The sequence below is a fragment of the Chinchilla lanigera genome, unplaced genomic scaffold (genome assembly GCF_000276665.1).
Source record: "Chinchilla lanigera isolate Chin_1 unplaced genomic scaffold, ChiLan1.0 scaffold00002, whole genome shotgun sequence".
Lineage (NCBI taxonomy): Eukaryota > Metazoa > Chordata > Mammalia > Rodentia > Chinchillidae > Chinchilla > Chinchilla lanigera.
Window position 1 is genome coordinate 19,601,081 of NW_004955403.1, and position 12,776 is coordinate 19,613,856.

Sequence of the window (12,776 nt, forward strand, 5' to 3'; positions counted from 1 at the left end):
TGCACCACCACACCCAGCTAGAATCACCATTTCTATACTTCACATTATTACATCTAGCTCCTTCTAAGTCCTGGAGATGTTTTCTATTCTTTTGAAAACACAGCTTTAGTTTTGTTTTCTTATGCTTTGTTTCCACATTCAAATTTTAGCTCTTGAGGTCTGTCATTTTTTTCAGTGGCTTGAAATATGTCTTTACCTGTCTCGATTTGGCAAGCGTCCTCACCTGACCTACACCACCTCCCAGTTACACAGGTCTCTCTGTCCTTATTGTCTTTACCCTCTCCTGATTCCTCTTTTCTTTTCTTTTCTTTTCTTTTTTTTGTTTTTTTTTTTTGGTACCAGGAATCGAACTCATGACCTCAGGCTTGCCAGACAAGCGCTTATGTCACTGAGCTATATCCCTAGCCCCTGACTCCCTTTTCTGAGACCCCTCAGTGAGGGTTCTGTTCATACCTTCCCACTGAAATTGCTGAAAATTATTATCCTGTCAGGATAATATTAGTTATTGGGACAATCATCTGTCAAGAACAATTTGTCTACAGTTTTGGAATTTCCTGGAAACTTGTTTTCATGTATTTTATATAGTGGGGCAGCCGTGGCATATAAAAACCTTTACAGGTTTAATAAAACCAGGTAGAACCTATTGGTATTTGCGCAATATGACAATGCATTCTGATTTGTTATGGGCAAAATCCTATGCCTGTCTGCCCTTGCTCCAAGCAGAGGAACGATTCTTATCCAAGGGCTGATGTATTTATTTCTTAGGCTCATTCTTCTGAAGGAAGAGGGGCTGTATCAGGTTTGAATGTGAAGGAGAAAAGCAATTCTGGAGACACCAAGCCGTCCTCTGCATTACAGGTTTAGCACACTTGCTTAATTTCACGGGAAAAAATAATGAAAGTGGTGAAAAGTATTTATGGATCCAGAGGAGAGCATATTTTGCTGGTTTTACTTTATGTTTGAAGTTTGGGGTATAGCTCTGCCCATAAATACTGAAATGCCTAGCATAAAGAACGCAGCCTGGGGCATACCCCATAAAACTTACAGTGCAATTAAATGAGCAATTTCCACTGGAAATAAAACGGGCATGTGGAGTGGAATATGAATTAAACCGCATTTGACTCAGGTTTGCACCAGGCTTGTGAGGGGGACCTGGTGGTTTCAGTAGCACCTGATGCAGTCCAGCTGCAGGTCAAGGCCAGTAAGTAACAAAAGATAACCACAGTTAGCAGGAAGACCCGGGCATTCCAAATGGCAGTTAATGGAGTTTCCCGTCTTTATGTCTCCCAGCAAAATTACAGCTGCTACCAAAGGATTAAGCCCGAGCTTTCATCTCACTGCAGGCATATTGAGCTTCTGCGCTGTTTGCTATGCAGAAATTTTGACACTTTCCTTAAACTTCATTTTCCCTTTCCGAACATTCTCTCTGACTTTAGCGTCACCGGGGTGTCATTACCAAGGGTCCACATGGGAAATTGCAACTGGAAAATCAAACAGCCATGGAAACAGACATCAGTTTGTATTACAGGCACTCTCTGCTTTGATTGATTTCTGGGACATTCTGTGCCTTGATCTCCTGAGGGAAAACTCAGCCCAGGAAAGGACCTCGAACTCAGAGCCTTTGAGGAACCACGTGGAGAACTTGGCTCTGGAGGACAGACTGTACCCTCTGTTTCTGCACCCTTACATTCAAGCAACAGAGGATGGAAAACACCAGAAACATTGCATCTATACCGGACATGTACAGACTTTATTTCTTGTTATTATTCCCTAAATGATATATTATTTACATAGCGTTTACATTGCATTGGGTATTATCAGTCAACTAGAGATGATTTAAAGTATTGAAAATGTGGACAGCTCATATGCAAACCCCCCACCTGCATACTCAGGGATAGCTGTACAGGAAACAGGATTTGGATTTTGTCTTTTAGACGGGGTCTTCTATGTAGTTCAGGCTGGCTTTGAATTTGCTATGTAGTCCAGGCTGACCTCCAACTCATAGTGATTCTCCTGTCTCAGCCTCCTGAGTGCTGGGATCACAGGTGGGCACCACCACTCCTTGTTTAAAGTATCTCTTTTTATTTTTATGTTTTAAAAAATTTTTACTTATGTATTTATTTATTTTTCTTTTTGAGACAGGGTCTCACTATGCAGTTCAGGCTGGCCTTGAGCTCACTTTGTAGCCCCGGCTGTACTTGAACTCACAAGAATTCTCCTGCCTCAGCCTCCCGAGTGCTGGGATTATAGGTGTGCGCCACCACGCCCAGTTTGTCTTTTTAAAATTACAGTACTTCATTGTAGTTTTGTCTTGAATTTGCCTTCTTTTACCAAACCAGAGGGTATCTGTCATTTTTCTAATGATAAAAATATATAGGAAAACTTCTTGCATAAAAGAAAGACTATTTTCCGCAGCAGCATCTACTTTAAATTTTTCACATTCGATTTTATTCTCTCCAGCTCAGCACATCTTACTTGCACAGTGATCACCTGTGTCGTGAACCAGATATACTCTTTGCTGCATGCTTGTCCAGGGACCGCCCTCCCCTGAAATGAGCTAGGCCGGGTGCAGGCGAGGGTGGCAGACGGGGGCTCCCTGCTGGAGCCGGAACTGGAAGGGCGACCTCGGGCCTCAACTGGAGGAAGCGAGGGCTGGGTGAGGAAGCCACAGTCGAGCGCTGGAACATCTGTGCAAGAGGAAAGCCGAGGCTGTTTGCAGGAACGGACCTGGGAGCGAATGAGGAGCCACGCAAAGGCGCCTTCCCTGTGACCCTGAAGCGTCCCACATCTCTCAGACTAAAGGCATAATAAAAAAATCCACTTTATTTAGGTTAACAGAACATTATATAACCGGACAATTTTGCAGTTTTATATGTGTCGTGAATAGTGTGTGGAGGGGGAAAAAAGACTTCCCTTCTGTTTTTTATTTGGATGGGGTTAAAAGAAACCCACGCGCATTTAAAAGACGCATGTCTTTTTTTCTTTAGAAGACGAAAGCTCGGAGGCATAAGATGTCATTATTTTCCTCGAAATGGCAGCCTCTTTGCTGCTGTTTTATTACATGTTATTGGTAAAATTATTTTCCGGATTCCTCGGCTACCTATGATCAGCTTGAAAAGTTTTGTTAATTAGCGAGCTGTGACGCAGTATATCATCGTATCTTTAGAGCTCTGGCGCCAGCTAGTGGTAGCAGCGGGGAGCTGCATGGTCGCTCAACCCGGAGAAGGCGTCTGGGTCGGTCTTGCCTCTGCTTTATCCCTTATCCCCCTCCCTTTTCTTTTTCTTTCTTTCTTTTTTTTTTAGTTTTTCATCAGCATAATGGGGGAATCATTGCAGTGTGGCAGAGAGGAGCCTACGGGATTATAGATGAACGCAGAGAAAAACGGTGGGCGAGGGCAGAGCTAAGAAAGGCCAGACAAATGCAATCATTTCTCCAAAGGATCTGAGAGGAGGTCATTTATTTGAAACATCCCTGCCATGTTGATGTAGCAGCTCGGTTCTTGCCAGTGAATTTGCAGGCTTTTGTTTTTCATGTGCAGATAGAGTTGAATATGTACCATTACTTAGGACATGTACCACCTACGGAACTTCAGCACACACAGCCCTGGGGACATTCTGTAAGGGTAAAACTGCGTTCGTTGTAATGTAGCAAGTATTTCTAGTGTCAACAGCCTCCCTCCCCACGGATACAAGTCGAAGACGAACAACTCTCAAAAGGTTAATAGAGCAGAAACCTCTTCGGATGATATTTGTAGCTGGTACACCACGAAAATAAATAAATAAATAAAAATTCCAGGCAAAAGATACCGTCTTTGGGATATAGGAAACCAATTTAGGCTGGAAGCCCAAGCTACTCTCAAATAGAATTAGGTTATGATGGTTTGCGGGAAGGCTGAAAACATACAGTATTTATTTTAAGAACAAAGAATCTTCGGCAGGCCATTTTTCAGATTTAATTAAGCCATAACTGATCTTACCAGGGTTACGGAGAGACTTCAAATGCTAATAAATAAAACCTGAAGCGGAAACATTTCTTTCATTAAATCGCGGGAGCTGTTTATAACTCTATTACTTACTGCTGAAATCAATTACTATCACTAATATTCCATGTGGAATTTACTATGAAAACAAGCGGAAAGTGGTAAAGAACTTTTCTTTTTTAATGTCATTCATATACCTACATCTGTGTCCGTTTTAGAGAATGAGGATAATCTGAACTGAAACTTCTTGCTAGAATCCTTCTGGAAAGTTGAGGAGGTTTTAGAGAGGATAAATCGTCACAGTCTCACCAAAGCGATGTGACTGTACTGTTGGGAAAATAACACTTCAAATCTTACCAATCTGAGGCATTAAAATGATAAAAATAGCTAAGTCCTAGTGTTGATGTGTGAGGTTTACACAAACTTTGTTGTAATCTTCTTTTAAACTTCTCCTACCAACTGTGTATTTCCTATTAAAAATTCACCTAGCCTTTTTACCAATCAAGCTAAATGTTACAATTTCCGTTGATTTTCATGAGCATCTTGTCACTTCGCATATATATGGTAATGTGGCCGTGGTTTAAAATCTTTTGCTGACCTGTTCTCTGAATTTCTCTTACCTCTTGAGATGGAAGCTGACCTTGTACTGCTGAATCAATTTCAAGTCAGTACTTGAAAGGAAGCATTATTAATTTTGGGGGGGAAAAAGAGAATTGATTTTAATAAGACACTACAACGACAGTGGATTAATTGAAGTGGAAGTGAATGATACATAAACTTGAATTGTCATAAAATTTTGAGAATTACAGCAAAATAAAATAACTTATGCTCTTTTAAATCAGCTTTGTAATATGTAAGTACTTATTTTAAATGCAGAGTTTGTCATTAGGTCTATCTTTAACGCTGTTTAATGGTTGCCTTAAAATATTTTGATGCCTACTATAACCCTTATATAATTTCCCATACGCTGCCAAGGAAATGTTTCAAAATGTCATTCCATCATAATTTGAAATTTACTCGTAAAGATTCTAAGATTTATCATTTGAGTTTAATTTCTTTTTTCTTTTCGGATTTATAAACTCAGAATTAACTCTATTGCAGATGAACACATTTGAAGCAAGGAAGGAAAATATGTCGGGGTTTATTTATATTTTTTTCTCTTTAAAAATCATTGCATACCTTGGAAATAGTGATATTAGCAAGTAACCGGTCCACTTACTGCAAATTATTTTCAGGTGAGATAGTCGAAAATTTTATTTTCCGGAAATGGGTATTGAAACCCAGGGTTCCCTCAATGAGCTTATAGCTTGCTCCCCCCTTTTCATTTATTTATTTTTTTAATTTTTGAGACAGAATCTCCTTAAATGACCGAGTTGCCCCGCCTGTGCTCCCACTTTGGTCCTCCTGCCCCTATCTCCCAGTGGGCTGGGGTTACAGGTGCGAGCCACCACTCTCGGTTTGAGATAAAATATATATTTTTTTAATAAAAGAAATAAATACAGGGTATCATTTTTACTCGTGGCGATGGGGTGGATGACCCTGAATGTGACCACATATAGTCACATTTGCAAATCAATACACGCACACGTTCGCTCTGGGGGTCCCACTGCGAAGTCCAGGTGTGCTGAGGTGCATGCACGCGCGCGAGTGATCACATATTTGGCCTCTGCAGTCCCTCGATGTGAAACGTCAGTGTCCCCTCGCAGAGGGACGCCGGGGCCCTCTGCAGACCCTCCGGTTGCAGACGCTGGCACGGGACGCGGGGACACAGCTGCCGGCAGAGGACCACAGATGGTTCCCCTCATTAGCCCGCAGGAGCGGCGCAGCGTCGCGGCCCGGCTGGGGACTTCTCTCGGACGCGATGTGGAGCCGGCCTCCTGTTCAGGGTCGTCACGGTTCCCGCGGTGGCCCGCACGCAGGCGGAGGTGGGGGCGCGCGGCGCCGCGCCCAGGTTGCCAAAGGGCGCCGCGCGCGGGACTCCAGCTCCGACCGAGCGCGGCGGCCCGCGACCCGCAGACCCGGTCCCCGAGCCGCTCCGCTGCGCGCGTCCCCGCCCGCGGACGCGCTGATTTACGGGCCTGGTGGTATTTTAATTTTGTTTTGTGTACCCTTTGTTTATGAATCAGCCTTAAAATCAGGGCAGCGAGCCCTGGCAACCGGAAACCTTAGTTAAGTTTAGCGGTGGAGACAGCAGGGGGAGCTCAAACTGCTTCACGGTCTGCAGTTCCCCCGGCTGGACCGTCACAATGATCATTTCAGCGGTGGTCGTTTTCCGTTTGCAACGGGGATGTACACGCGTAACGTAGACGCGTGCAGCCGTCACCGCGTCTTCAGACAGAGAGGAGGTCAACGCAGAGGCTACTGCGATTTTAAGTCACCGAGGACCCATCTTTTATTCTTAATTCTGTGAAGTTACCGTACCGGGATAAGAGCCTTTGATAGGCAAGAACTTGGAAGTAAATTTTCTTCCTTGTCTTTTTAATCCAAGGAAAAATGCTGTTTAAAATTTTGTAATTTCTCAAAAAAATGAAATCCGCTACAACCCTTATGCAATCTCTGTAGCAGTTTCCTCGGCCCTTCTAGCCACCGCCCCGACCCCAAATCAAAATAAATTAAAATGTACCATCTGATATGTTTTGAGACTGTGAGAGCAAGGAGCGGTCCTCCTGTAAGCACTGTTTTCTAATATGGCCCAGCCTTAGTTTTTAATTTTAAAGTTAATAAAATGCAGAAGCTCAGTGACCTTTACTGTTGTTTGCTATTGCTTGCTGAGGTTCTGCGGTCAAAAGATTTTCTCTACCGTAAAATAATTCAGAATATCTGAATGACTTTTTGCGCGCTGTCGAAACCATTTTAATGTCCGTGGGCACACATTTTACATATCACGGCTCATCTTGGAGTATTCTGCTCCACTGGGGGAGAAAGAAGCCCGGACGGATAGTCACACGCCTGGATTGGAGACTGCAGTGTCAGAAAATCACCTCCCAGGGCTGTTTATGACTATGTTAAGAAGCATGTTACAAACAATTTCTACTGAATGACTGTTGAATTGTTTAAGAAATAGCTTAAAATGAAGCACCCCCTTTACTTTGCTAAGGGTATCAAATGCTGGTGCGCAGCATACAACCTAAAAACAAAGAGTAATTAGTTTTCTTTTTCTTTGTTGTGAGGCAGTGTGACACTTAGAATTCTTTGATGGATCAATAATTCTTTGGTCATCGTTTCTGGTTATCGCCATATAGAAAAAAAATACAATCTCGGAGTGATCAGAAAACTTCAGGGGAGGGAGAGGAAGCATAGGTGTTGAGGGTGGGAAAGAACTTTCTGGGGTGGCAATGGGCAGAGTGTACAGTTGTGAGCAGGTGCTTCAGACAGAGAGGAGGTCAAAACCACAGCACGGCAGCAGAGGAAAAGGCCCCAGTTAGTCGAGGACGTGGGAGTTGAGATGCACAAGAAGGAGCCCGGGGCTGTTTGTGACGCTGGGTGTACAGCTGAACAGTTTGGACTTTGCTCAGGAGGCAGCGGTGGGAGCCATGTAGGGATTTAGGGGGAGGCATCATAGGAATTATACTCCAGGAAGATTGATTTGGTGCTGGGATACAGGATCCTTGAATATTTAATCAGATTGATTTAACATCAATGTTAGAAAGCCAAATGAAGAGATTATAATTTAAAAGTAACTGTCTGCATAATTTTAGAATATGAGTGTTTTTATATCATCTTGATTATATAGTCAAAGCTATGATCCAGGAAAACTAGTCTGAGTAGAACTGTGGGGGATTATTTTCTTTCTATGACTGTTAATAATATCTTAGGTTTGGGAAGCATATTTTTTATTCTAAATGCTAAAATTATTTTGTTTTGTTCTTTTGTGGACCTGTAAGTAGAGAAATGCTTATATAAAGATATCATAGCCTCTCACCAACAATAGTCTCCTTTTGATTGGATGTGTGAGCATAAATTTAGAGATGTGGTTGATAGCTTAGGCTGTTTTAGCATTTTTGTGAGGAGTTGAGATTAGTATTCTATGGCTACATGATTACTTGTTTGTTTGCCATGATTTTGTAGTGCTGGGTGTGAACCCAGGGACCTGTACATGTTAGGCAAGAACTCTACCACGGGGCTACATCTTCAGCCTGGGCACTTTTTTTTTTTGTGCTGGCAGTTGAACTCAGGACCTTGCGCTTACCAGGCAGGTGTTTATGCCACTGAGCTATATCCCTGGCTTTTTTTTTTTTTTTAGACAGGGATTTGCTATGTAGTTCAGGCTGGCATGGGACTCACTATGTGGTCTAGGCTGGCCTCAAACTCACTATGTAGTCCAAGCTGGCCTTGAACTCACAGTGACCCTCCTGCTTCAGCCTCCCAAGTGCTGAGATTGCAGGTGTGTGCCACCACACCTAGCCTGGCTACTTGTTTTAAATAAGCATTGAATTTCATTTTATAGGTGTCTTACACTATGGTATCACAGATGATTGAACTATTTACTCATAGAAAGTACTTAGGGAAAGTAAATTAGAGTAGCCTCCAGTTGTATGTAAGTATTTTTCAGTAATGTCTTTCTTTTTCTAAAAAGATTTACAATTTATAGACATGACATATCAATAGTATTCTACTTGACTATCAATAGTATTGTACTTGATCCAGAAATTAAACAGTACAAGAGTATTAAAAAAAAAAAACAAAAGAGAGTCCAAATCATAGACAAATCTAAAAAAAATTACAGTGAAAAGCAGTACTTAAAAATTATTTGCAGAAAAAACAGTTCATACTAATAAAATTAAAAACCATATACTAAGACCAAGGGTATTGCTCAGTGGCACAGTGCCCGCCTGGCAAGTGTGAGGTCAATTCCTGGTACCAAAAAACAAAACAAAAAGCCCCCCCCCCGAAACCATATACTATACTTTTAAAGTACCAGAATATATTGGAGATGAGGAAGAATCCCCCAAAATCAATCTTTTTAAAAAGCTATTTGACAAAATGTGAGTACTTAGAATAGTTAGCAGCTCTGCATTCAAGTTCCGAATGCAGTACATATGTTTATCTGTTGAACCAATAGTACTTATGATTTAAGTGATGCATCATTTTCGGCTTCTGTCGTCGTAATTGTCATCCTTGAGTCCGTGTCAGGCATGCTTCCCTCTAACTTTATATAAATGTAGAAAGCTCTTTAGATGCTGTGTTTGGCATTATCACAATTTTTGCTTGGCTCAGACAGGGCAGGTTGATTATCATTAAAGTGTTATTTATTTCTATTTTATTAAGCCCCTTTTACATTCATGTTACAGGTTAATTTATACTTTTATTTCATGCACTACTTGGCTTTACTGATTAATATGCCCCATGGCATTCAATAAAGTCAGGCAGTGGCGGAAATAAGAGTGGTATTAATTTCTAACATTGCTATAAATTTGCCTTAATAAAACTAGCTCAATAACATTACAGAAGTAATACAATGGATGCTTCCAAATTGTTAACAAAGATGCAACTAAACAATTTTCATTCCTGAATTTAATATAACTATATTGCCTTTTTTTTTTTGAAGTGTTGCCCTGAAACAATCCTGCCATATATTTTTTCCCCTCTTTAAAAGATAACGTACTAGTTGGCATAATACCATCATATATATGCCTTATTCAGAATTAACCCAGGTCTACAGGTTCCTGGGGGAGAGGGGGCTTTATTTATGTAAGACTTTTCATAAAGATTAAGTTCTATCTCCAGCGTCAGTTATTTGTCCTGCGTTAGTGTATTAATGCTCAAACCCAATTATAGGGTTACTGAAAAATCTATGTGCTGGAATTATCTTTTGTCACTTAATCCACCACTCCCACCCCAATTGTTCAATTAAATAAGGTTGGAATTAGGATTTATAGGAATTTATAAAGACATGCACACACAACCACCTGCTGAATTTTGGGTCACAAAATTTGATGATAAAGAATATACTCCATTATTCAGAAGCCAAATCCACGCATTTATTCTTTCCTCTTTAGTAATTAGGCTGTAGCCAGGCCAACCAAAAAGTTGTTACCAATCAGAAATTTGACTTTATTTTCATTATTCTAAAAGAATAAGTATGCTTTACCTTGAAATTGTCCACTTCTCAGCTTTAAAATAATTTTTTACATTCTTGCATTTATGGACTTAAATTTGATAAACAAAAAAGGGAACCAACAGCAATTTAAAAAAAAATCTCCCTTTGCATAAAAATGTCAGGAAACGTGTTCATTCAATAGGTATTTATTGATTGGCTTTTGTGCCAATCAATTCTCTTGGAGAACACAGATGCAATCTTGGATTTACTTTAACAGAATGGTGAAATTCATATTAGTCAGGAAGGTATGTGAGGACAGAAAAATTTTCTTTGCTCTTTCGTTTTTAGATGGGGATGAGGAACTTCTGAGTCCCTTATGTCCCCGCCAATCATTCCAAAACAAAATGACAGGAACCGGTGAAGGGTGAGTCACCCTCACACCCACCAGAGCTCCAGGGTGTATTTTGAGATTTTTTACTAAATCAACTTAATGGAGTGATTCTAATCACCCCTACTCCAGCTCAAATGAGTCCAGGTTTATTAGACAGATAGATTTGATGTTTCTGTGTTTCGTTTTGCTCCGCTTTTGGATAAAATTATATTTCAGGTAATTCACATAAAAAAATGGGCCTCTTTTCCTGTTAATGTATTTATATAACCTCCAGGTATATGAGAAAATTGACTTTCTGCCTTTCCCTTCTGCTACCAAGACCAAATGGATCCTCTTTGCTTATTAAAGGAGATTTTAAGCATTTCTAAATAACTCCTCAAACCAGTTTTTAGTAAAAAATTATCTTCAGGGGAATAATCCTGGATCCTGAGAATGCTGATTGAGAAGCAAAGCAACCACCATCTTAGAAGTATCTTTTCCATCTTAGAAAGTGAGTTTTAGCAAGCAAAGAGCCATTTGTTTTCAGAGCGTGCCTCATATCCTGAGCCTGGGGAATAAGGGCTTCTGAGGGGTTAGCAATCTTCATGTCACCAGGGTCTAACGGACTCCGTAATTTGGATCTGTCTGCACAGGCAGTCATCCATAAAAACATTTATTTGCTTTGGGAATTGTGTTTGTTAGCTGTTTTGGAGTGTTTAGAATATCTGGCCCAAACTTACCATCAATTTCTACGTGTTTTGGTAGACTCTATGAAGTGGATGGACAAAATCTAACTTATTATACATCAGGACAGATTTGATAGTGCTTTTGATTGACCTAATAGCTGATCAATGCGCAAAGGAACTTAAAACAACCACACACACTCAGCCATGAGGTTAAATCCCAGTACAAGTTTTGCCTAATCATCAAAGGAGGACATTTTATTTAGGTAAAAATGGGAAAGTTAGGCTTGTTGGTGAAATGAACTTAGTAGTGAATCAAAACAAAAATTAAGGTTGTATATTTCTAGCTAATAGGAAATTAAAACATATTATTGGTAACCCTTCAGGACTTTGAATCCATGCACAATTACATCGGTTGGAATTCCCTCTACCTCCACAATGCCATCTCATCCAAAGTCACTGCAAATAAAATACCAATTAAACAATGGCAAAAAAGTTTCCATGTTAAATCTCTGCTATATAAGTAAATCTAAAAACTTTAGAAGTCGTAAAAATGTGTTCTTTTTTTTTTTTTTTTTGATTTTTCTCCGGTACCGGGAACTGAACTCACGACCTTGCACTTGCCAGGCAGGCGCTTTGCCGCTGAGCTAAATCCCCAGCCCCAAAATGTGTTCTTTTAATAAGTTATCCTTTGCAGAGCTTTCTGGGGTGTGACACTTAACAGAATAAGTCAACTGCAAAAATACAATAGTTTTCCAAAGACTGATGTATAGCTATAGCTATAGATAAATAGGTATAAAGAACATATGAATAAATAGATAAATAACATATGAATGAATCAAATAGAACTTCTTTGTTCTGGACATCATGATGTCTATGCAATTTGAAGTTTCAGATAGTCCCAATTTAAATCTTGAGTGAAATACATTAATTTTTCAAATGATCAGAACTCAGCAAAATACAAGCAAATGTGAGACAAAAGGTGCCAACGTTTTCTCACTTCTTATGCTTAAAAAAAAAAACTATGTTAAAGTATTACCACTCTTTGAGGATAGGATATTATTTTCTTTTTGAAGGGAAACATTGTACTCTGTAGTATGACTTGTACTGTCTTTTGTGTCATTATTAATACATTTCCTGTTTAAGGAAATGACTTTTTTTTAACATGATAGTTTAAACTTCAAAATAAGTGCTATTGACTTTTAAAATGTCTTATCTTACCAATGTCATTCTGGGCATGAAGAATAAAGTGTGGAAAATGCTTGTCATAATAATCCTATTGTCATGAGATTCTCCTTTTTGAATAAAGTGGCTCATGGTTGTGGTTTCTTTTGGGGAGTGACTGAGAGAGGGAAAGTAAATTATGTAGAGTGATAGACCCTTCACTCCTAAGTTAGTGAATGATAATGTGATTTTTTAAAAAATGAAAATACATACTATATCTGTAATAAAGATTACAGATAAATAATATCTTCCAAAGATCCTGTCCTCATATTAACAAAGATCATACAGACATCTTCGTACAATTCAGGTTGTTTTTTTCTTTTCTACTTTATTGCATTCTTCCAAATCATGATTTATTTTATTTATTTATTTATTTATTTATTTATTTATTTATTTATTTATTTGTCTTTTTGAGACAGGGTCTCACTATGCAGTTCAGGCTGGCCTCGAACTCAATGATCCTCCTGCCTCAGCCTCCC